This window comes from Scyliorhinus torazame, chromosome 9 (genome assembly GCF_047496885.1).
Source record: "Scyliorhinus torazame isolate Kashiwa2021f chromosome 9, sScyTor2.1, whole genome shotgun sequence".
Taxonomy (NCBI): Eukaryota; Metazoa; Chordata; class Chondrichthyes; order Carcharhiniformes; family Scyliorhinidae; genus Scyliorhinus; species Scyliorhinus torazame.
The window spans coordinates 72989762-73016252 of record NC_092715.1 but is presented as its reverse complement, the minus strand read 5'-3'; positions in this window follow the sequence as shown (position 1 = coordinate 73016252).

Genomic DNA, 26491 nt, shown 5'->3' with positions numbered 1-26491 from the left:
TTCCTGAGGAAGTATAGGCGCTGTTGTGCTTTCTTGGTGGTAGCATCGACGGGGGTGGACCAGGACAGATTTTTGGAGATGTGCACCCCTAGGAATTTGAAACTGCTAACCATCTCCACCTCGGCCCTGTTGATGCTGACATGGGTGTGTACAGTACTTTGCTTCCTGAAGTCAATGACGAGCTCTTTAGTTTTGCTGGCATTGAGGGAGAGATTGTTGTCGCTGCACCACTCCACTAAGTTCTCTATCTCCCTCCTGTATTCGGACTCGTCGTTATTCGAGATCCGGCCCACTATGGTTGTATCGTCAGCAAACTTGTAGATGGAGTTGGAACCAAATTTTGCCACGCAGTCGTGTGTGTACAGGGTGTAGAGTAGGGCAGTATTCTTCAAACTCGGGGGCGCGACCCGTGGGTGGGTCGCGGGCGGGTGCCGGGCGGGTCACGGAGCCGTCCTTTGCGGCGCTCCTGATCGCGCAAATCCCTGCGCAGCAGCCGGCTTTTAATAACACCGGATGCAAGCGGCCTTTAAAATGGCCGCGAGCTTGTAAAAAAAATTCGGCCGCATTGCGCATATCGGTGCACATGCGCAAAACTATGCGCATGCGCACTGATGATCGGGCGCGCATGCACAGTGCGGCCGCTATTTTTTTAAACGGTCGCAGCTTTTTGTTTTACAAGTTCGGGGGGTTTTATTCATTTATTTTATTCATTTAATTTTTTTTTTCATTTATTTTATTCAGTTTGTTTTTACAAGTTCGGGGGAGGGTTTATTCATTTTATTCATTTATTTTATTCATTTAATTTTTTAAAAATTTATTTTATTCATTTCTTTTTCAAGTTCGGGGGGGTTTTATTTCATAAAATTTTACGGGGAAAAATGCAGAACTTTGGACAGATGGAGACTCCATACTTTCCAACATCGGAAGGCTTCACCTTCATCCAACAGGTTCCATTGGAGGAGCCAAAGGGACCCAAAACCATTTCCTCCATTTTTATCAGCAGCAAACAAGGTAGGAGAAAATGGTGGGTCGCTCAGGTCGGCCGGCGTGGGTCGCGAAGGTCAGCTGCCGTGGGTCGCGAAGTTCAGCCGGCGTGGGTCACAAAGGTTGGCTGTGTTGGGTCCCGAAGGTCGGCCGGGTTGGGGCCCGAAGGTTGGCCGGTTGGTAAAAATGGGACCCGGGAAAAAAGTTTGAAGAACACTGGAGTAGGGGGCTATGTACGCAGCCTTGCAGGGCCCCGGTATTGAGGACTATTGTGGAGGAGGTGTTGTTGTTCATTCTTACTGATTGTGGTCTGTTGGTCAGAAAATCGAGGATCCAGTTGCAGAGTGGGGAGCCAAGTCCTAGGTTTTGGAGCTTTGATGAGCTCGGCTGGGATTATGGTGTTGAAGGCAGAGCTGTAGTCAATAAATAGGAGTCGATGTAGGAGTCCTTGATGTCGAGATGCTCTAGGGATGAGTGTCGGGCCAGGGAAATGGCATCTGCTGTGGACCGAATGTGGTATGCGAATTGCAGTGGATCAAGGCGTTCTGGGGGTATGGAGGTGATGAGCAACCTCTCGAAGCACTTCATTACAACTGAAGTCAGGGCCACCGGTCGGTAGTCATTGAGGCACGTTGCCTGGCTCTTCTTTGGCAGCGGTATAATGGTGGTCTTCTTTAAGCAGATGGGGACCTCGGACTGGAGTAGGGACAGGTTAAAGATGTCCGCGAATACCTCTGCCAGCTGGTCCACGCAGGCTCTGAGTGCACGACCAGGGATCCCGTCTGGGCCCGTCACCTTCCGAGGATTCACTTTCAGGAAGGCCGATCTGACTTCGGAAGCTGTGATGGTTGGTATGGGTGAGTTATGGGCTGCTGGGGCACTCGACAGCGGATTGTTGGTTACCTGCTCGAACCGAGCATAGAATGCATTGAGTTCATTGGTGAGGGGTGCGCTGCTGCCCGACATACTGCTCGGCTTCGCTTTGTAGCCTGTTAAGTTGTTTAGTCCTTGCCACAATCGCCGAGAGTCTGTCTGTGACTTTAGCTTGGTTTGATATTCTCTCTTGGCATCTCGGATGGCTTTGCGGAGGTCGTTCCTGGATTTCTTGTCTAGATAAGACTTCTGACTTGAACGCCTCAGATCTGTCCTTCAGTAGGGAGTCAATCTCGTGATTGAGCCATGGTTTCCGGTTGGGGAACGTACATACTGCTTTCTTTGGCATGCAGTCGTCCACACATTTGCTGGTGAAGTCTGTGAGGGTGGTGGCATACTCATTTAAGTTGGTCGCAGAGTTCTTAAATATGGACCAGTCCACTGTCTCTAAGCAGTCACATAAGAGCTCTTCTGTTTCCTCAACCAGCACTGCACGACCTTCTTAGATGGATTCTCCCTCTTGAGTTTCTGCTTGTATGCCGGGAAAAGGAGCACCATCTTATGGTCTGATTTCCCAAAGTGCGGTTGGGGGATGGACCGGTAGGCGCCCTTGATTTTTGAGTAGCAGTGGTCAAGAATGTTGTCGCCCCTGATGGGACAGGAGATGTGCTGGTGGAATTTTGGCAGCACACTCTTGAGGTTGGCCTTATTGAAGTCCTCGGCCACAATGAACAAGGCCTCCGGCTGTTCTGTTTTGTAGTTGTTTATAACTGTGTATAGTTCATCCAGAGCCTTCCTCACTTCTGACTGGGGTGGGATGTAGATCGCTGTGATAATGGCTGAAGTGAACTCGCGTGGAAGATAGTATGGGCGGCACTTCACGGTCAGGTATTCCAGGTCCAGGGAGCAGTAGGTCGCCAGGGTCGCCACATCGAAGCACCAGGAGGAGTTGATGAGGAGGCAAACCCCTCCACTTTTCGCTTTGCCTGATGACACGGTGCAGTCCGCCCGGTGAATTGAGAAGCCTTCAGGTTGTATGGCCCAGTCCGGTGAGGTGGGGGTGAGCCATGTCTCTGTGAAACAGAGCACACGGCAGTCTCTAACTTCCCTCTGAGAGGTAAGTCTGGCATTAAGTTCATCCAGCTTGTTTTCGATCGCTTGGACGTTTGCCAGGAGTATACTGGGGAGAGGAGTCTTGAAACCGCGTTGCTTCAGTCAAACCTGCAGACCACCGCGTTTCCCTCACTTCCTCGGTCGGAGGCTGCGGTTGGGTGATCCTGGGATCCGATGGGAGAAGTCTGACCTTGTGGAAGGTAGGTGGTTGCGTCTGGCGGGGTCCAGGGCGCTGGCGGGGACCAGGGTGCTGCTTACATTTCCGGGGTCGCATCTGGCAGGGTCCCGGGTTGAGATAGAGGAGTTGCTAGTGGGGGCATGTTTGCGATCCGGATTGGTCCTGGCGTTCTGCGGGTACGTGAATACCTTGCAGCGCGTTTGGGTCCTCGCGCGGGGTCTCCACCATTTCGGGGGTCCTGGATCATGGGCAGGGGCTTCCTGAGGCAGGTTGGGCTGAGCCCCATGGTCTGTTCCCTCCCTGGGTGCTCCTGGGGTCGGGTCTTGATGTAGGCCGGTCGGGCCTCCAAGTGGATTTTTCTTTCTTCCATCTCCAGGTAGGTCGGGTTGCTGGGTGGGCCTCTCCGGGTTGGGTCGCTGGGCGGGTCTTTCGCGGTCGAGTTGGGCCGGATCTCGTCGTCAGGGGTCAAGTTGGGCCGGGTCTCATCGTCGGGGGTCGGGTCGGGAGCTCCGGGGACTGGGCCGGGTGATCCGGGAGCTGGCGTCGGTTGTTAGGCCGGGTTGGGAGCTCCGAGGTCCGGGTTGGCTCCAAATCGAGGTCGGGGCTTCACGTCCGGTTTGGGCCCGATCCATTTCCATGTCGTAGAGGTCAGGTCGGGTCGGGTCAAAAGGTCTCCACGGGCCTCGGAGGATGTTCAAGCCTGCAAGAAAAGATAAAAGAGAGAGGTTAGTAATAATGTTAGTCTTAGAATTAAATTTTAAAAGATCAGAACGAGTATAAGTTAAGTAAAAAGTGGTTCTGTTGGGGAGAGCTCGCAGAGAGTCACCTCGCTACGGCGCCATCTTCTGGACTGTCAGTGTTCCTGGGTGGAGGGGGGGAGGGGTGTAATAATCTGCACAGGACTCATCCACCTGGAATTATTGTTCCCCGTGTTCAATTGGACTGAGTTAACCCAGCACTAGCATAAAAGGCAGGCAGCTGTAAAGCCAGCTAAAAAAGGAATGAGGACCCGGTGAAAGGGAACCGGACCCTGTGCATGTATGATGCTATTGCTGAAATAAAGGACTTTTAAGAAGCTCGTTGGGACTCCCCTGGCTTTATCACAACCACCTTCTCCACCTGCGTTGCCATTTGCAGCGACCTATGGACCTGTACATCCAGATCCCTCTGGCTGTCAATACTCTTAAGAGTTCAGTCATTTACTGTAGATTTCCCACCTGTATTAGGCATTCCAAAATGCATTACCTCTCATTTATCCAGTTTAAACTCCATCTGTCACCTCTCCGCCCAAGTCTCCAACCGATCTACATCCTGCTGTATCCTCTGACAGTCCTCATCACTATCCGCAATTCGATCGAACCTTTGTGTAATCTGCAAACCTACGAATCAGTTGCATTTTCCTCCAAATATATACTACAAACAGCAAAGACCCCAGCACTGATCCCACTAGCGGAACACCACTAGGCACATCGCTCCGTTCAGAAAAACACCCTTCCACTGCTACCCTCTGCTTCTATGACCAGTTCTGTATCCATCTTGCCAGCTCACCTCTGACCTTCTGCACCAGTCTGCCATGAGGGACCTTGTCAAAGGCCTTACTGAAGTCCATGTAGACAACATCCACCGCCCTTCATCAATCATCTTCGTCACTTCCTCAAAAAGCGCGATCAAGTTAGTGAGACACGACCTCCTCTTCACAAAACCATGCTGCCTCTCACTGATAAGTTGGATTTGGACTTGTTTATTGTCACGTGTACCGAGGTACAGTGAGAAGTATTTTTCTGGGAGCAGCTCAAAGAGATCATTCAGTACATGGAAAAAAAAATGAAATAAAAATAAAAAGGGGCAGCACGATAGTGCAGTGATTAGCATAGCTGCCTCACGGCGTCGAGGTCCCAGTTTTGATCCGGGCTCTGGGTCACGGTCCGTGTGGAGTTTGCACATTCTCCCCGTGTTTGCGTGGGTTTCGCCCTCATAACCCAAAGATGTGCAGGATAGGTGGATTGGCCACGCTAAATTGCCCCTTAATTGGAATAAATGAATTGGGTACTCTAAATTTTAAAAATAATTAAATAAAAAGAAAATACATAAAAGAGCAACACAAGGGGCTGGATTCTCCCAAAATGAGACTATGTCCCCACGACGGAGTAAAAACTGTGACGTTTTACTCCTGAAATTCCGATAAAAAAGTTGACCTAATTCAATGCCCTGCAGCGTGCTAGCAGGGACCCAGAGTAAATCTTGCAGCTTTAGCTGTGGATACGGGCCCCCGCATTTCCCGTTCGGAGTCCGCGAATGCGCACGGCAGCGGCCACGCCAAGCTCCATGGCGGACTCGGACATCGGAGCCACACCGAGAAATGAGACACCCCCCGATCAGCCATGCGCCCGAGCATCTAACCCCATGGATGTAATCCCGCAGCCGCCACGCCAGCATCCCTACTGGCAATAGGTGGTTAGTTCCATGCCGTCGGGAACTCGGCCAGTCGGGGGCGGAGGTTTGCTGGGTGGGCCTTTGGTGATGGGCCCCCAGCCGCGTGGTGTACTCCACGGTCACGCCGATTTTCGGGGTCCGGAGAATCGCCGGACCCAAATACGGCGTGAAAGTGGATTCTCCGCCCCCGCGCCGCCCGCGATTTTGGCGCATGGCTGCGGAAAATCCAGCCCAAGGTCCACAATGTAAATACATAGACACTGGCATCGGGTGAAGCATACAGGAGTGTAGTATTAAGCAGGTAAGTCCATAACAGGGTCGTTTAGGAATTTGGTAACAGCAGGGAAGAAGCTGTTTTTGAATCTGTTCATGCGTGTTCTCAGACTTTTATATCTCCTGCCCGATGGAAGAAGTTGGAAGAGTGAGTAAGCCGGGTGGGAGAGGTCTTTGATTATGCTGCCCGCTTTCCCCAGGCAGCGGGAAGTGTAGATAGAGTCACTGGATGGGAGGCAGGTTTGTGTGATGGACTAGGCTGTGTTCACAACTCTCTGAAGTTTCTTGTGGTCTTGGGCCGAGCCGTTGCCATACCAGGCTGTGATGCAGCCAGATGGGATGCTTCCTATGGTGATCTGTAAAAGTTGGTAAGAGTGAGTGTGGACTTGCCGAATTTCCTTAGTTTCCTGAGGAATTTGAAGCTGTTAACCATCTCCACCTCGGTTCCGTTGATGCAGACAGGGGTATGTATAGTACTTTGCTTCCTGAAGTCAATGACCAGCTCTTTAGTTTTGCTGGCATTGAGGGATAGATTGTTGTCGCTACACCACTCCACTAGGTTCTCTATCTCCCTCCTGTATTCTGACTCATCGTTATTTGAGATCCAACCTACTATGGTCGTGTCGTCAGCAAACTTGGAGATGGAGTTGGAACCAACTTTTGCCACGCAGTCGTGTGTGTACAGGGAGTATAGTAGGGGGCTAGGTATGCAGCCTTGTGGGGCCCCGGTATTGAGGACTATTATGGAGGAGGTGTTGTTGTTTATTCTTACTGATTGTGGTCAATGGGTCAGAAAGTCAAGGATCCAGTTTCAGAGTGAGGAGCCAAGTCCTAGGTTTTGGAGCTTTGCTATGAGCTTGGCTGGATTATGGCTAGTGTTGAAGGCGGAGCTGTAGTCAACCAAATAGGAGTTTGATGTAGACGTCCTTGTTGTCGAGATGCTCTAGGGATGAGTGTAGGGCCAGGGTGATGACGTCTGCTGTGGACCGGATGCGGCGGTATGTGAATTGCAGTGGATCTAGGCATTCTGGGAGTATGGAGTTGATGCACTTCATGACCAACGTCTTGAAGCACTTCATTACGATTGATGTCAGGGCCACCAGACGGTAGTCATTGAGGCACTTGCTTGATTCTTCTTTGGCACCGGTATGATGGTGGTCTTCTTGAAGCAGGTGGGGACCTTGGAGCGGAGTAGGGACAGGTTAAAGTTGTCCGTGAACACATCTAGTCCACACAGGCTCTGAGTGCACGACCAGGGATCCCGTATGGACCCGTCACCTTCTGAGGGTTCACTTTCAGTAAGGCTGATCTGACTTCGGAAGCTGTGACGGTGGGTATGGGTGTGTTTTGGGCTGCTGGTGCACTCAACAGCGGATCGATGGTTTCCTGCTCGAACCGAGCATAGAATGCATTGAGTTAATCGGAGAGGTGTGCGCTGTTGCCAGAGATACTGCTCAGCTTCGCTTTGTAGCCCGTTATGTTGATTAGGCCTTGCCACAACCGACGAGAGTTTGTAACGCTAGTCTGTGACTCTAGCTTGGTCTGATATTCTCTCTTGGCATCTAAGATGGCTTTACGGAGGTCGTTCCTGGATTTCTTGTATAGGTCAGGGTCACCTGACTTGAATGCCTCAGACCTGTTCTTCAGAAAGGAGTCAATCTCGCGATTGAGCCATGGTTTCGGTTGGGGAACTTACGTACTGCTTTCTTTGGCACAGAGTCGTCCACACATTTGCTGATGACGTCTGTGATGGTGCTGGCATACTCATTTAAGTTTGTCACTGAGTTCTTAAATATGGACCAGTCCACTGTCTTCAAGCAGTCACGTAGGAGCTCTTCTGTTTCCTCGGACCAGCACAGCACAACCTTCCCAGCCGGATTCTCCCACTTAAGTTTTTGCTTGTATGCCGGGAGAAGGAGCACCGTCTTATGGTCTGATTTTCCAAAGTGCGGTCGAGGGATGGAACAGTAGACGCCCTTGATTTTTGAGTAACAGTGGTCAAGAGTGTTGTCGCCCCTGGTGCGACAGGAGATGTGCTGGTGGAATTTTGGCAGTACACTCTTGAGGTTGGCCTTGTTGAAGTCTTCAGCCACGATGAACAAGGTCTCCGGGTGTTCTTTTTCGTTGTTGTTTATAACTGTGTACAGTTCATCCAGGGCCGCCTTCACTTCTGCCTGGGGTGTGATGTAGATCGCTGTGATAATGGCTGAAGTGAACTCACATGGAATGTAGTACGGGCGGCACTTCACGGTCAGATATTCCAGGTCCGGGGAACAGTAGGTCGCCAGGGTCACCACGTCCGAGCACCAGGAGGAGTTGATGAGGAGGAATCCCCTCCACTCTTTGCTTTGCCTGATGACGCGGTGCGGTCAGCCCAATGAATTGAGAAGCCTTCAGATTGTATGGCACAGTCCGGTGAGGCAAGTATGAGCCAGACCTCTGTGAAACAGAGCACATAGCAGTCTCTTACTTCCCCGAGAGTTAATTCTGGCGTTAAGTTCATCCAGCTTGTTTTTGATCGCTTGGACGTTTGCCAGGAGAATGCTGGGGCGAGGAGTCTTGAAACCGCGCTGCTTCAGTCTCACCTGCAGACCGCCCCGTTTTTTTCATTTTCTCAGTTGGCGGCTGTGGCTGGATGGTCCCGGGATCCGATGGGTGAAGTCTGACCTTGTGGAATGTAGGTGGTTGTGTCTGGCGGGGGCCGAGGCGTCACGGGGGCCAGGGCACTGGTTACGTTCCCAGGGTCGCGTCTGGCAGGGTCCAGGGTGCTGGTTGCAGTTACTGGGGTTACTGGAGTGGCATGTTTGTGATCCGGTCGCGTCCCGGCATTCTGCGAGTACGGGAATACCTTGTGGCGCGTTCGAGTCCTCGCGCGGCTTGTCCATTTGTTTCCAAATGGGAGTAAATCCTGTTTCGAAGAATCTTCTCCAATAATTTGCCTACCACTGATATAACAGTCACCGGCCTCTAATTTCCCAAATTATCCTTGCTACCCTTCTTAAACAAAGGAACAACATTAGCTATTCTCCAGTCCTCTGGGACCTCACCTGTAGCCAGTGAGGATACAAAGATTCCTGTGAAGGCCCCAGCAATTTCCTCCCTTTCCTCTCTCAGTATTCTGGGGAAGATCCCATCAGGCCCTGGGGACCTACCTATCTTCAAGTTTTTCAAGACGTCCAACACCTCCTTTTGATCTCAATGTGACCCAGGCTATCTACACATCCTTCCCCAGACTTATCATCCACCAAGTCCTTATCTTTGGTGAATACTGATGCAAAGTACTCATTCAGTAACTCGCCCATTTTCTCTGGTTCCACGCATAGATTCCCTCCCCTGTCCTTGAGTGGGCCACCCTTTCCCTGGCTACCCTCTTGCTCTTTATATACGTGTAAAAAGTCTTGGGATTTTCCTTAATACTGTTTGCCAATGACTTTTCATGACCGCTTTTAGCCCTGCTGACTCCTTGCTTAGGTTCCATCCTACTTTCCTTATATTCTTCACGAGCTTCAACTGTTCCCAGCCTTCCAGCCCTCACAAATCCTTCCATTTTCTTTTGGACGAGGCTCCCAATATCCCTCATTATCCAAAGTTCCTGAAACTTGCCATACTTATCCTTCTTCCTCACAGGAACATGCCGGTACTAAATTTGTATCAACTGACGTTTGAAAGACTCCCACACGTCAGATGTTGATTTATCCTCAAACAGCCGCTCCAAATCTAAATTCTTCAGTTCCGTGCGTGGAGGAGGCTCAGCTTCTGTTCGTCAGTGAAGGATGGTGTAGACGACGCGGCGAGATAGGCCTTGAAGCATCGAAGCCAATGTGAAAAAATTTATTTCGCCTCCGCGGCCTGTGGATCGAGTTCCAGTCTGTCAGGTTTGAGGGCTGATTCCATAGTAGTATTTTAAGCTGATTAAATGATGCGACCATCAATTCACTCGAAGACATGTGGAGAAGTAAACTGAGGTTTTAATCAGCTTCGAACTGAGCCTGCCTGTGACCGGTACAAGACTGAAGGCGGCCTGGCAGGTCAGCAGCTCTTATACTTCCTGTAAAGGGGGTGGAGCCATGGGAGGAGCCCGCCCGTACATGCCCCAACATATCCTCTGTGAGTGAAGCCACACAATGGCCCATAGGTAGAGCCCACAGGGTTAATAACATAACACAGTGCACTGGTGAATTCTCAGTAATTATACATTCACCACAGACCTTACCAGCAATGTCCACATCCCTTGAAAGAATAAAAGCAATTCTCCCCGTCAATATAAATGAGCCCAAAGAAGAAAGGAACAGGAGCGACGAACATGAGAAAGTCTGCTGTATGAGTTGTGACACTGACTAAGTTATACTTATTACCTAAATTGCTCTGAGAGGTGATAAGCTGCTTTCTTGAACTGTTGGAGTTATGGAAGTGATGATACTTCTATGATAATGTTAGGTTCCTGCATGAGATTGCCAATTGATACCAAACGAGAAATGATTTTGTGTTATTGGGTTATGCCCAATAGGTATTAGAACATAGAACAGAACAGCACAGTACAGACCCTTCATGTTGTGCCGACCATTTATCCTAATCTTTTTAAAAATAAATTTAGAGTACCCAATTCATTTTTTCCAATTAATGGGCAATTTAGCGTGACCAATCCACCTACCCTGCACATAGAACATAGAACATAGAAAATACAGCACAGAACAGGCCCTTCATCTTTGGGTTGTGGGGGCGAAATCCACTCAAACACGGGGAGAATGTGCAAACTCCACACGGACAGTGACCCAGAGCCGGGATCGAACCTGGAACCTCGGCGCAGTGAGACAGCCGGGCTAACCCACTGCACCACCGTGCTGCCCCATTTATCCTAATCTAAGATCAACCTAACCTACATGCCTTAATTTACTGCTGTCCATGTGCCTGTCCAAGAGTCACTTAAATATCCCTAATGACTCTGACTCCACCACCTCAGCTGGCAGTGTATTCCACGCACCCATCCCTCTCTGTGCAAAGAACCTACCTCTGACATCTCCCCTATACCTTCCTCCAATCACCTTAAAATTATGTCCCCTCGTGACAGCCATTTCCGCCCTTGGATAGAGAATATTCAAGTGCATCTGCGTAGAATCGTTACAACTACAAACAATGTGGACTTCCACCTCATCACTATAGTAGGTTATAGTCCAAAGATTAATCTGTTGCACCAACCATTAACAGATGTCTTATTAATTAACTCAGGCATGTTATAAAACCATGTTTCATGTCAAAAGTATCTGAATTTATTGAGTGGGCTGAACCAGAGGATAAGTTTTAAAAAGACTGACAACCGTATTTCTAAGTGATCTCAACAGTAGCTCTCAAAATGTCCCAACATTTATATAACTTTACCTTGCAAATTACAAAGCGATCAGAAAGGAGTTGTTGCGAAGTAGCCCACCAGGACTGTGATAACCCCTGCGAGGAGCACAGAGGATCACCAATAGGTTTCGCTGTGAGGCTAGTGGAGTACAAGTTTCCCTGATAGCAGGCGGAGCCCTGCCCAACCGAGACTCGTTAACTGAGCCCTTTAAATGCCAGCCCTAACCTAGACTGGCAGTGTTGGTAGTCCCGGGTTGGGACTACCAACATGGTAGCACTTACTTTTGTTTTGTAAATAAACTATTTAATCTTCCTGCTCATGTCTCCTGACTTAACACACTGGCGATGAATAGCAAGAAAAAGATTCTTGACAACCTTTCCATAGTCAAACGATTCCTATAAAAAAAAGATAAAGAGAATCCAAAAATGCCATTGTTTGGTAAAACAGGGCCATATAATGCAGACATGGAAGATTGGTACCAGTATGCTGAAAGAATACGATTCTTCTTTCGGACAAACGACATAGAAGGTGAAGGCCAGTCATCCAATGAACTGATAGCCTAGTTACGAACCACTATGGCCCTAAACCATCTGCGATACTGAAAAGTTATAGATTTAACACGCTGGAAGAATCCCTGCAGAATAAGTAACAGAATTCTTGACAAGACTTCAGAAACTGGTGGAACACTGTGAGTATGGACTGAACGTGGGATAAATAATGACGCAACCAAAGAAAACTGTTTCCAGAACCTATCCTGGACCTTAATAGAGGCATAGAATTGGCACTGGCCCACAAAAACGCCAGAAAAGGAGCCAAGGAACTCCAGTGTTCCATGGGTTACAGCGTCTTCAGTATTGGGGGACCCCCATATGGGCAAATCGGTTTCCCTGCGGACAGCAGTCACGTGACCCACCAAGTCAACAATCAGGCACAATATATAAGGAGAGGGGTCAACGGCCCGAGACACCAGAAACAGATGGGAAATCTCCCCAGAGGACTACGAAGAGCACTGGCAGAGTTGCCGCACCTGTGGTCATAGGGGACGCCTGAGGCAAGGCTGCCAGGATTGGCCGGATGTGTAATGCCTAGATCAGAAGACAAAGCCACCTCAGGCCAAATCAACCAGCCTGAACAGGAAGAGTTGATACAATTGAATTGTATCACTGCTCCAGACCAAACTCCAGGTCAATGGTCACCCCCAGGACATGGATGTAGACACAGGAGCCGCCACCTCCATTATAGGGGAACAACTTTTGGTGACTCTGAATGGGCATTTTGGCCCTGGGCCTGCAAGATACCAGGTCCAGGTTGGCCACATACAAAGGGGAGCCATTACTCATCATGAGAAACACAGTGACCCCAGTCACACTTGGGCAAAGCAAAAGAGAAAGCCTATAATGTGGCAAAGAGTAGTGGGATGTCAGAAGATTGGGAAGGCTACAAAAACAAACAGAGGATAACAAAGAGAGAAATAAGGAAAGAGAGGATCAATTATGAAGGCAGGCTAGCCAGTAACATTAGGAATGATAGTAAAAGTTTCTTTAAATACATTAAAAACAAACGGGAGGCAAAAGTTGACATTGGGCCGCTTCAAAATGACGCTGGTAATCTAGTGATGGGAGACAAGGGAATAGCTGAGGAACTAAATAAGTACTTTGCATCAGTCTTCACAGTAGAAGACATGAGTAATATCCCAACAATTCAGGAGAGTCAGGGGGCAGAGTTGAATATGGTAGCCACCACAAAGGAGAAAGTGCTAGAGAAACTAAGCGGTCTAAAAATTGATAAATCTCCGGGCCCAGATGGGCTACATCCTAGAGTTCTAAAGGAGATAGCTGAAGAATTAGTGGAGGCGTTAGTTATGATCTTTCAAAAGTCACTGGAGTCAGGGAAAGTCCCAGAGGATTGGAAAATCGCTGTTGTAACCCCCCTGTTCAAGAAGGGAACAAGGAAAAAGATGGAAAATTATAGGCCAATTAGCCTAACCTCAGTTGTTGGCAAGATTCTAGAATCCATTGTTAAGGATGAGATTTCTAAATTCTTGGAAGTGCAGAGTCGGATTAGGACAAGTCAGCATGGATTTAGTAAGAGGAGGTTGTGCCTGACAAACCTGTTAGAGTTCTTTGAAGAGATAACAAATAGGTTAGACCAAGGAGAGCCAATGGATGTTATCTATCTTGACTTCCAAAAGGCCTTTGATAAGGTGCCTCACGGGAGACTGCTGAGTAAAATAAGGGCCCATGGTATTCGAGGCAAGGTACTAACATGGATTGACGATTGGCTGTCAGGCAGAAGGCAGAGAGTTGGGATAAAAGGTTCTTTTTCGGAATGGCAACCGGTGACGAATGGTGTCCCGCAGGGTTCAGTGTTGGGGCCACAGCTGTTCTCTTTATATATGGTCCAAGAAATGGCTGATGAAATTCAACATGGGCAAGTGCGAGGTCTTGCACTTTGGAAAAAAGAATAGAGGCATGGACTATTTTCTAAACTGTGACAAAATTCATAATGCTGAAGTACAAAGGGACTTGGGAGTCCTAGTCCAGGATTCTCTAAAGGTAAACTTGCAGGTTGAGTCCGTAATTAAGAAAGCAAATGCAATGTTGTCATTTATCTCAAGAGGCTTGAAATATAAAAGCAAGGATGTACTTCTGAAGCTTTATAAAGCATTAGTTAGGCCCCATTTAGAATACTGTGAGCAATTTTGGGCCCCACACCTCAGGAAGGACATACTGGCACTGGAGCGGGTCCAGCGGAGATTCACACGGATGATCCCAGGAATGATAGGCCTACCATACGATGAACGTCTGAGGATCCTGGGATTATATTCATTGGAGTTTAGGAGGTTGAGGGGAGATCTAATAAAAACTGACAAGATAATGAATGGCTTAGATTGGGTGGACGTAGGAAAGTTGTTTCCATTAGCAGGGGAGACTAGGACCCGGGGGCACAGCTTTAGAATAAAAGGGAGTCACTTTAGAACAGAGATGAGAAATTTCTTCAGCCAGAGAGTGGCGGGTCTGTGGAATTCATTGCCACAGAGGGCGGTGGAGGCCGGGACGTTGAGTGTCTTTAAGACAGAAGTTGATAAATTCTTGATTTCTCGGGGAATTAAGGGCTATGGAGAGAGAGTGGGTAAATGGAGTTGAAATCAGCCATGATTGAATGGTGGAGTGGACTCGATGGGCCGAATGGCCTTACTTCCGCTCCGATGTCTTATGGTCTTATGGCAGCAGATGGTCTGACTCCCCTTAGTACAAGGACCAGGACCCAATCTTCTGGGAAGAGAATGGCTGCAAAAAAATCCACCTGGATTGACAACAGATTTTAAAGATGGACACCAGCAACTTATATGAAGTCATAAGGAAGTATCCTGGGGTATTCCAGGAAGGCCTCGAAAAAATTATTGGTGCTGTGACAAAAATCCATATAGACCTGGAGGCCCTATCCAAGTACTTCAGGGCACGGCCAGCCTCCAATGCCCTACTCATTAAAGTAGAGATTGAATTGAAGCGACTGGAGAATCTAGGCATTATGCACCCAGTACGATTTGCACCAGTGATCCCAGTAATGAAACCTGACAAGTCGGTCCACCTTTATGTTGACCGTTAACAGAGTCTCTGGCCTTTTCACAGCAACTTCATTGCAGTGTTAAGGTAAGTCTACTTGTGACAATAAAGATTATTCTCATTCTTAGACTGGTACACGTGCCATGCATCGAGGACCTATATGCAAAATGGCTGGAAGCCACATATTCATAAAACTAGATATTAATCATGCATACGTCCAGCTGGAGCTTGATGCGACATCTAGAAAATACACCACTATGAATACCCACAAGAGGTTATACAAATATATTTGCCTACCTTTCAGAGTATCATTGGCGTGCACTATTTTCCAGAGGGCAGTGGAAAACATCCTTCAAGGATTGTCCAGGGTGGCAGGATACCTGGATGTTGAATTAATCTCAGGAGCCACCGAGACAGAACACCTGAAAAATTTGGACAAAGTCTTACAGCAATTCTCCAACACAGGCGTCCGCCTTAAGAGAAAAATACGTGTTTTAGGCAAGTGAGGTAACGTACCTCAGGTACCGGGTCAACAAGGATGGTCTTCACCCTACTGAAGACAAGGTAAAGGCTATAAAAGGAGCTCTGACATTAAGAAACACAACAGAACTTAAGTTGTTCCTAGGTCTCATAAATTATTATGGAAAATTTATACCTAACCTAGCCACCTTGCTGGCACCCATGCACACACTGTTAAAAAGGAATCAGAAGTGGTTGTGGCAAACATCACAATACAAAGCTTTTGCGAGGGTGAAGAAGCAACTACTGTCATTATAACTCCTCAAGACCACTCATTTTAACGTGTAACGACTTTCCTTATGGGACAGGAGCGTTACAATCTCACTAATGGGATGATAGCACCGAGCAGCATTGTATATGCATCCAGAACCATGGCAAATGCAAATAGGAGATATGCACAGTTGAAAAAGTGGGATTGGCTGTAATATTTGCGGTTAAGAGTGTAGTGTTTCCTGCGTGGTCGATAACATGTGTTACTCAATCTTTGGCTGATGGTGAGGTCCTCTGAATCTTGTTGAAGAAGACTCGAACTCGTCCAGTAACAACAAAGGTTTATTGATTAACTATAACTATTAATGCGTGAGTTCTTTCCCTTAACATGGGAACCAGGAATTGGATAACAAGATTTAACAATTGTAACTAAATGTAACTCCACTAATTATCTATGTGATTCTGATGTTTCCCTGTTCACAGCACACCCGAGAGAGAGACAGAGACCCTGTGTGGCTGCCCCTGTTATATTTACCCCTGTTGGTCCAGCCCTCTGGTGATCATGTGGTGCTGCTATCTACCCCTTAGCCCCTTGTGTGCGTGCACCTACAGAGATCACCACATCTCCCCCTTTTTAATGTGCTACAGATTTTCTGTATGGTGTAACGAAAACTAAACAAACATAATGAATTAAGTCAACTGGGAACAGATAAAACAAGTAACGCTGTGTACAGAATGGGATGGTATTAATGACTGTACAAAGTCAATCAACGTTTAAAAGTCCAATTCTAACGAAAAACTTTGTGTGTCCAGACTGTATGCGTTTGATCAGGTGGGTTGATCCTTTTGCCTGTCGTTGAGGTGGCAGTGTTGATGTTGCCATGTCGTTGTGACCGTCAGTGTTTATGTGTGTCCGTGAGGACATCATGAGACATCGGAATGGTCGAAGTAAGTTGACATTAGTAGTGGACTTTCTTTTGTGCTTGCAGTGTTGACCCCGTATGTCATCTTTTTTGCAAGCTGGGTTGGGTGATTGCTGCGGCGCAGACACAAAATCACGAGATCTGTTGTTGTTGTGGTTTTGTTCACTGCTTTGATCAACAGTGGGTAGACATTTAATGTCTGCTGCTGGCGCTCAAAGAAGGCAGATAGACCGTCATAGTCTTCCTCGTTCACGGCTGTCACTCCGGAGTCGTCGCTTGTGGCCATTCTGGAGCCTGTCAACGAGCTCGCTATGGAGCCCGGTATCACTCCCTCAGTGGAGTCAATCTGTGCTCTCGGCGTGGCGTCGCCTTCTACTAGGATATATGACATGTGGTTGTCATCCATTTTGTCGACGAGCTGCCATGTCGTCATGGTACTGGATTCTCCCACCATGAGACTCATATGGGACTTCGCACCCATGTTGCTGCTGCAATGACCATCAGATCCAGAGAACTGATTCATGGCTGAGTGGCATTCGTCAGCAAGCAAATCGTCGCTTCTTGTCAAGGATGTGTCATGGTGCTCTATTTGTCCAATGAGGAACTCAACTCATCCCCTGAGTAATCATTGTCAATGAACAAATCTTTTGCTATGGATCTGTCATTATGCTCTTCTCTTTGGGTGTTGCAAACGGTATGTTTCAGGGTGCTGCGGCAGTGATCTTTAACTGTAAGTGGAGGCTCGAGCTTCATTCTGTCGCTGGGGAAAATAATTTTTTGTTTTGAGACTTTAAACCCCTTTTTGTTCACTTTCGGGCATTTTGGATGAGGCGTGGTGATGTCAGGTTCCTCCGTTACCGTAACCATGTCCACACCGTAGGAGTCATCATAGGCAAGGTCATCGTTTTCGGACAGGTAATCACTGAATATTGGTTGGCGGTCCTTGGCAGCATACAAGTACACTTTCGGGCATCGCCCAGGAACACAAATAGCAAATGTAGATGCCCTGAGTCACCTACCACTGCCCACCAGCCTGCCCCATCACCAGTGATGGATGAAGTCATTCTGACTATAAATTCCATGAACACCCTACCGGTATCCACCACACAGATCCAAACTTGGACCCAAAAGGACCCAACACTGGTAAAGCTACGCCATTTCGTCCTAAGTGGCCGACTTCAAGGATATCCTACAGAAGACTTAAAACACTTCCTTGCAAAACCCCAGAAACTAAGTGTAGAAGATGGCATCATCCTGTCGGGAGCCCGAGAGATCATCATGCACCCTGGTCAGCGCCTAATAATAGAGTCTGAAAAATGAAGATGCTCACAAGGAACTAGGTCTGGTGGCCTGGACTCGATGTGGACATTAGGAATGTTGAAACAGTGACAATCTGTCAAGAGAATCAAAAGCTCCCAACACCTCTGGTGGCAGCCATGATGTGAACAATCACACATAAGGTGGTTCCTGCTTGGGGATTTGTTTTTTGGCCTTTTTGCCCATTTAATGGATGCTGATCAGGAGTAAAAGTAGTGTAGTTGGAGAGTTTGGATTCCTCCTCCGGTGTGGGATGCCTGGAGGCTAAAATATGAGGAATAAGTTAAGTTAGGGTTCCTCATCTGACTCCGAAGGCCCTTGTGTCGCAGGAGGGGAGAAAATGGCGAAGTTGTTCTGTGTTGTTGTTGCCCTCTCAGTGGACAACTGAGAGGCTGGTGGAATTTCTGGCAGAGGAGTTTAGAAAAGAGAGGCAGGCAGTCACAGATTATCTGGCAACGGCAACTGAGCCCATTCGTGCAGCTCTGGACAGGGTGGACCAAAGGTTGGAGGTACAGGGCTAGAAAATTTAGAAGGTGGAGGCGACAGTCACGGAACATGATGATCAGAAGATGGTCACAGAACATGACGATCGGATCACCTCCTTGGAGGCAGAGGTGACAATGTTGGCGGAAGGGCAGAAGATATTGAAGGCCAAAGTATTGCTCCAGACATTTGAAGATCGTTGGGCTGCCGGAGGACATAGAAGGTGCGAATGCCACGGACTATGTGACAAAGGTGTTTGGGACGTTGGTGGGGGAGGGGGTCTTCCGAAGTGGGCCGGTCGTTGTGACAGAAGCCAAGATTTGGGGAACTGCCATGGGCGATCTTAGTACTGTTGTCTTCTGTTGTCTTGCTGTTGCAATGATGCTCACGGAACTGCTGATGACTTACTTAGAATGATAATTTATTGATTAATGCGTCAAAGAGTAACATACAGAATACTATACAGAGTAAGTTACTCTGGAACTACCCGATGTGCGAATATCCTTGTTTACGCCTTACTGCCAACTGGTGAGTTTGCCACATCATGTGACCAAAGTCTGACGCCACCAGCTGGCTGGAGGTCACATTGCTAACTGCGTACAATCTTAGTCACAGACATATCACAAGCCCAACTCCACAGGTATTTGGATAAAGAAAAAATTCTGAGGTATGCAAAGGAATACAGATGGGTGGCCTCACCATCAGAATTTATGAAGACTTTGGGGCAGAACTGGGTTTGTATAATGTTCAATATTAAACTTGGGTTCGGGTAGGGGGTGCTGTTTGCTGATTTATTGAGCGTATAACTTGCATTTTCCCCCAGGTGCGGTTCACCCTGCTAGCAGAGATACTCATTAATGGGAGCAAAGTGGGGAGACTTTAATTGTGTGCTCGCTCCCAGAGTAGATAGGTTATGCCCCAAGTCCCTTACAACATCAGGGGTGGCAAAGGAGCGGTTGGTGTTTATGGAGTTGATGGGAGGGGTGGACACGTGAAGGTTCAGATATCCGAGGGAGAAAGAGTTTTCCTTCTTTTCACATGTACATTGGGTCTACTTCCATATTGACTTCTTTGCAGTTGGTAAGTTGTTCCTCCCCAGGGTGGTGGGAGCAGAGTATTCGGTGCTTGTCATATCTGACCATGCTCTCGTTACGTGGATTTGTGTTTGTAGGAGGGCTGCGCTCAGCGGCCCTGTGGAAGTCGGCTACGCCATTGCTCAGAGACAGTGACATCTGTGAGAGGATAGCTTCTGTGATCGGAACATATGTGGAGTTTAAGAAGAAGAAATAGGTCTCACCTTCTACGTTCTTGGAATCATTAAAGGAGGTCATCAGGGAGAGCTAATTTTGATTAAGTCTCATAGAGATCAGTCTGATAGGGTGAAGAGGCGGAAGTTGGTGGACTCTATCCTGGAGGTGGATCATCACCTGAAAGTGAACCCTCGGAAGGCGACGGGTCCGTACGGGATCCCTGGTCGTGCACTCAGAGCCTCTGCGGACCAGCTGGCAGATGTGTTCACGGACATCTTTAACCTTTCCCTACTCCACTCAGAGGTCCCCACCTGCTTCAAGAAGACCACCATCATACTGGTGCCAAAGAAGAACCAGGCAACGTGCCTCAATGACTACCGTCCGGTGGCCCTGACTTCAGTTGTAATAAAGTGCTTTGTGAGGTTGGTCATGAAGCACATCACCTCCATACTCCCAGAACACCTTGATCCACTGCAATTCGCATACCACCGCAACCAGTCCACAGCAGACACCATCTCCCTGGTCCTACACTCATCCCTGGAGCACCTCGACAACAAGGACTCCTACATCAGACTCCTATTTATTGACTACAGCTCCGCCTTCAACACCATAATCCCAACCGAGCTCATATCAAAGCTCGAAAACCTAGGACTTGGCTCCTCACTCTGCAACTGGATCTTCGACTTTCTGACTCACAAACCACAATCAGTCAGAATAAACAAGAAAACTACCTCCACGATAGTCCTCAATACTGGGGCCCCGCAAGGCTGCATACTTAGCCCCTACTATACTCCCTGTACACTCACGACAGCATGGCAAAATTTGGTTCCAACTCTATCTACACGTTTGTTGATGATACAACCATAGTGGCACCGGAATGTGGCGACTAGGGGCTTTTCACAGTAACTTCATTGAAGCCTACTTGTGACAATAAGTGATTATTATTATTATCTCGAATAACACCGAGCCAGAATACAGGAGGGAGATAGAGAACCTAGTGGAGTGGTGCAGCGACAACAATCGATCCCTCAATGCCAGCAAAACTAAACAGCTGGTCAGTGACATCAGGAAGTCAATGTACACACCTCTGTCAGCATTAACGGGGCCAAGGTGGAGATGGTTAGCAGCTTCAAATTCCTAGGGTTAGACATCACCAAAGATCTGTCCTGGTCCACTCACGTCGACGCTACCACCAAGAAAGCACAACAGCGCCTATACATCCTCAGGAAACTAAGGAAATTCGGTATGTCCACATCAACTTTTACAGATGCACCACAGACGGCATCCTATCTGCCTGCATCACAGCCTGGTATGGCAACTGCTCGGCTCAAGACCGCAAGAAACTTCAGAGAGTCATGAACACAGCCCAGTCCATCACACGAACCGGTCTCTCATCCATTGACTCCATTTATACTGCCCGCTGCCTGAGGAAAGTGGGCAGCATAATCAAAGACCCCTCCCACCCGGCTTACTCACTCTTCCAACTTCTCCATCAAGCAGGAGATACAAAGTCTGAGAACACGCACGAATAGACTCAAAAATAGCTTCTTCCCCGCAGTTACCAGACTCCTAAATTACCCTCTTATGGACTGACCAGTTTAACACTACACCCCTGTATACTTCACCCGATGCCGATGTTTATGTAGTTACATTGTGTACCTTGTGTTGCCCTATTGTGTATTTTCTTTTCTTTTCATGTAGTTAATGATCTGTTGAGCTGCCCGCAGAAAAATACTTTTCATTGTACCTCAGTACACGTGACAATAAACAAATCCAATCCAATCAATACTCTGCTGTCCCAAAGGCAGAGCTACTGGCAGAGAGGAAGCTCCAGATGTAGTTTTCAGTTGTGTCGATGGGGAGGGCATCTGCTCTGTAAAAGGTCAATGCAATATTTGAGACCTTTTATCAGAGGCTATATAAGTCTGAGCCACCGGAGGTAGACTTGACTATGGTACAGTTTCTGGATGGGTTGGTCTTCCTGGTGATGGAAAGGGAAAGAGGGCAGGAGCTGAAGGCACCACTCAGGCTGGAGGAAATTATGAAATGTTTTTGTTCAATGCTGTCGGCCCAAATGGATTCCCTGTAGAATGTTATTAAAAGTTTGTGACAGAGTTAGGGCCACACCTGTTGGACATATTTAATCATTCTCTGTCCCAGGGGGAGGCACCAATCTCCTTAATCCTGAAAACAGATAAAGATCCTGTGGATTGTGGATCATGTCGACCTATCGCTCTGTTGAATACTGATGCAAAGCTGCTACCGAAGGTATTTGCAACTCGTTTGGATGGGTGTCTGCCGGTGATAATTTCTGAGGATCAGATGGGATTTATTAAGAGTCGGCAATTGTCAGCCACCATTTGAGACTCCTGAATGTAGTGTTGTTGTCCTCATCGGGGAACGATCTCTATTGACGCAGGGATAGCATTCGACCAGGTGGAATGGGAGTACCTTTTTGAGGTACTGGGCCGATTCAGCTTGCAAATTCATTTCGTAGATTAGGCTTTTGTGCATGGCCCCCACTGTGAGCGTTTGAACCAATTAATTAAGTTCTGTTAAGTGAGGTTTTTCCAGTGAACGCTCTGGGGAAGGGAGCTGATCTGGAGAGATTACTGGCTGGCCAGGAATAGTTTTAGGTACTTGGGAATACGTTGGCTCATGATTGGGCCTTGTTGCACAAGTTGAACTTGGCCAGTCTAGTGGAGGGGTGAAGGCGGGCTTGAAGAAGTGGGATGCCCACCCATTGTAATTGGCGGTAAGTGTTCAGATAGTTAAAATGAACGTTCTTCCAAGGCTCTTGTTTGTGTTTCAGTCTCTTCCTATTTTCCCACCTTTTGTGAGGCCCACGAAGAATCCAGCACGAGTTTTAAGGATACAAAGAAATAACATTTATTTACAATAACATATATAGACAACAGCAGCAGCAACTTCGCTTGCTGCTCACTCCTTCCTGCTGGTTCCAAACTGGCCTGCTTTATTTATACAGGGAGTCGGCTAATGATTTCTCCGCCCCCCTCATTGGGGAAGCTCATACTCCCACAGGATTGTGGGATTGTCATTAGTCCCTAGCCAATGATAAACAGACAGGTTATAACATCGCTCCCCCCCAAAGTCCAAGGAATCCACCGAAGACCCTGGCGAAGGAGGGCGTTGGACTCGTTTTGCCGCAGGCCGGACGCCATTTGCACGAGGTGCTGGATCGGGCGGCGTGTAATGAGATGGAGACCGGCGCTTACGTGATGAACGGTGTAACGGTTGTACATCCACGACCCGTGGGCCCGAGGATTCCCCCTCTGTTGCGTCCTGTGTCTCCATCTCAGAGTCAGATTCTGCTGCCTCTGTCATCTCGGCGTCTCTATCTCCACGCAGTTCTGTAACGACCTGCGCAGGCTTTGAGTGAGGCACCAGAGGAAGATTGTGAGGACTTCTTTCCATTGTCTCTAGTCTCTGTGGCTGTAGAAATTAGCTCCGGGGGAGGGAAATCTTTGGAAGGGATAGTCTTCTGGACCGAACATGGTCTACATGTTTGCGCTGGTGACAACCCTGGGCTTGCACCTGGTAAGATATAGGGCCCGTTTGGCGAAAGATTACGCCAGGGACCCACTGGGCACCACCAGCAAAATTACGAACGAACACTGGGTCACGGGGCGCAAACTGCCGAATCGGCCTATGCCGAGAAAAACCATGTCCTTGCCGTTCTTGTGTGCGGTGTACTTTTGCGCCAATGTCCGGGAAAACCATGTTAAGGCGGTGCGAAGTCTCCAGCCCATTAGGAGTTCTGTGGGAGCTACCCCAGTCACCACATGTGGGGTGGTCCTATACAAAAACAAAAAGCGAGCCAGTCTCGTGTCCATTGACCCGCCTGCGAAATCCGCATGCAAGCGCGCCCAAGGCCGCCCTGGCCATTCCCAGTGATGTAGGGGCGCGGCCGGCGGAAGCTTCTGATGCTCCTGTCAAATGGAGCAGTTTTGGGCCACCTTCTCAATGTCGGTGTCGAGGCCTGGCCACCAGACGTAACTCCGGGCCAACATTTTCATTTTGGTCACACCTGAATGCCCATTGTGCAAGTCTCTTAGTATCAGCTCCTGTCCTTTTTCCGGGACAATCACACGCGTCCCCAAGAGGATGCCGTCTTCCACGCTGAATTCTGACAGCTTGGAAGAAAATGCCCGCAACTCGCCTGGGAGCTGTCTATGCTGCCCACCATACAGGACTATGTGCCGAACCTTTGACAGGACTGGCTCCGTCTGGGTCCACTCACGGATCTGTGATGCCGTGACAGGCAAGGTGTCCATAAAATTTCGGGTTGCAACCACCTCACCGGTCGTGGGGGTCGACATGGGGCCGGTCGATAAAGGCAATCGGCTCAGTGCGTCTGCATTCGCTATCTGCATTCCTGGTTTGTGCTCCAGAGAATACTCGTATGCAGCGAGTAACAAAGCTGGATCCGTGAGGAAGCAATGGGCGGTATTGGCTCATCCTCTCTGAAAAGTCCCAGCAGAGGCTTATGATCAGTCACGATAGCGAAGTGGCGGCCATACACGTACTGGTGGAAACGTTTCACCGCAAAGACCACTGCCAGGCCCTCCTTCTCGATCTGCGCGTACTTTTTTTCTGCTGCAGTCAATGTGCGGGAGGCGAAAGCTATCGGCCGCTCGGCCCCGTTCTCCATCTTGTGGGACAGGACGGCCCCAATATCATACGGGGATGCATCACATGTGACCTTCAAAGGCTTTCCAGGATTATAGTGGGTTAGTAACCCAGAGAACGACAATTGTTGTTTTACCCGCCGGAAAGTGGTTTCTTGCGGCTGACCCCAAACCCAGGTGTGATTTTTCTTTAGCAGAAGGTGCAACGGGCCAGCGTAGTTGCCAGATCGGGGAGGAACTTCCCGTAATAGTTTACGAGGCCGAGAAAAGAACGAAGATGCAAAGTGTCAGTCGGGGCGAGGGCCTGTTGAATCGCGCGCACCTTCTCTGCGACGGGGTGGAAACCTTTGTGGTCCACCCGATAACCCAGGTAGACTACTTCCTTCGCCTGATAGACGCACTTTGTGCGACGTAAACGGACTCCAGCCTCCGAAAAGCGTCTAAGGACAGCCTCCAGATTTTCCAAATGTTCCTGCTCCGACGTCCCTGTGATCAAAACGTCATCTAAATATTCAGCAACACACGGTAAACCTCTCAAAATGCCCTCCATAGCGCGTTGAAAGATAGCGCAGGCAGAGGATACTCCAAAGGGCAAACGTGTATATTCATACAGGCCCCGGTGTGTATTAATCGTTACATGTGGTCGGGAGGCAGGGTCCAGCTCCAACTGTAGGTAGGCGTGACTCATATCTAATTTTGTGAACGAGAGTCCGCCTGCAAGCTTCGCGTAGAGATCCTCTATGCGAGGCATTGGATAACGGTCGAGTCGAGAAGCCGTATTCACTGTAAGTTTATAGTCACTGCACAAGCGAACTGTGGCATCTGGCTTCATTACAGGTAAATTGGTGCTGCCCAGTCAGCGAAACGGACGAGCTTGATAATACCCAAAGTCTCCAAACGAGTGAGCTCCCCTTCTACCTTCTCGAGCAAGACATAAGGCACCGGGCGCACCCGGAAATAGCGCGGCGTGGCTCCTGGTTCGACTTGGATATGGGCTACGGCCCCTTTTATTTTCCCCAAACTGGGCTGGAATACATCTGGCTATCGTCCTAGGGCCTCAGTCAACCCTCAAGAAACTGTTTGGAGGATGTGCTGCCACTGTAACCGCAAATGGTGAAACCAGTCCCGGCCCAACAGGCTGGGCCCATGGCCGCGCACCACGATAAGTGGGAAACGCCCCTCCTGGCATCCATAAACAACAGGGGTCATCGTAGTTCCTGCAATGTCCAATGGTTCCCCCGTGTAGGTGGCCAACCTGGCCTGTGTGTCGGTTAATGCAAGGGTCTGTATACCCTGCTTGATATGGTCGAATGTCCTCTGGGCGATCACGGAGACTGCTGCACCAGTGTCCAACTCCATCTCAAGCGGGTGACCATTGACCCGTACTGTCACCTTAATAGGGGCCACATGGGGAGCTGCCACACAATGCAGCTGCAGGCAGTCGTCCTCCGTTTCCACGTCCTCAGGAGTAGTCGCCACAGGTTCATCCACAAGGAAAGTACGGCCCCTGGGCTGATCCCAGTTTTGGTCGGAACGACGCGCTTCTGGCGCCCCAGGACCGGCGTCCGTAACGGGGTCGGCGCCTACAAGTCGGACACGGATATGGCTCCTCATCCATTGGTTCTGGAGAAGGCTCCCTTTGGGGAGGACTGTCCGACGGCCACTGGCGTTGATCCGGACGTCGCCTCGCCCAAGGTACCGCAGGAGTGCGGGGGGACGTTTTTGGACAGAAGGTGTTGCGCCCCAAGGCATGCACCTCCATTCCCTGTAGCTCCTGCACTCCTCGTTCTGCGCTCTCTCGGGACAATACTATTTGAATGGCCTGTTGAAAAGTCAATGTTGGCTCAGCTAACAACTTTCTCTGGGTGGCCGCATTGTTAATACCGCAAACCAAACGGTCGCGTAACATTTCTGACAAGGTCTCACCATAGTCACAGTACTTCGCAATCCTGCATAGAAAGTCGGCAAGGGATTCTCCTGGGGTCCTCTCAGTGGTATTAAACCGGCAACGTTGGACTATCGTGGACGAGGTTGGGTTAAAATGTTGCCCCACTAAATTCACAAGTTCATCAAACGTTTTGGTGTCTGGCGCTGCTGGGTACGTAAGGCTCCTAATCACCCCAAATGTATGCGGGCCGCAGGCGGTGAACAATATGACCACATGGCGCTCGTTTTCGGTGATATTGTTTGCCCGGAAATAGTAACGCATCCATTGTGCGTACTGGTTCCAGCTTTCCAGCGCAGCATCAAAAACATCCAAACGTCCGTACAGAGGCATGGTATAATAGAAAACAACTTCCAACCTGTATCCAACAAAAGTCCAGGGAGGTGGCTTCAGCAGTGTAGACAGCTATTCACTTTAACCCTTGTCAT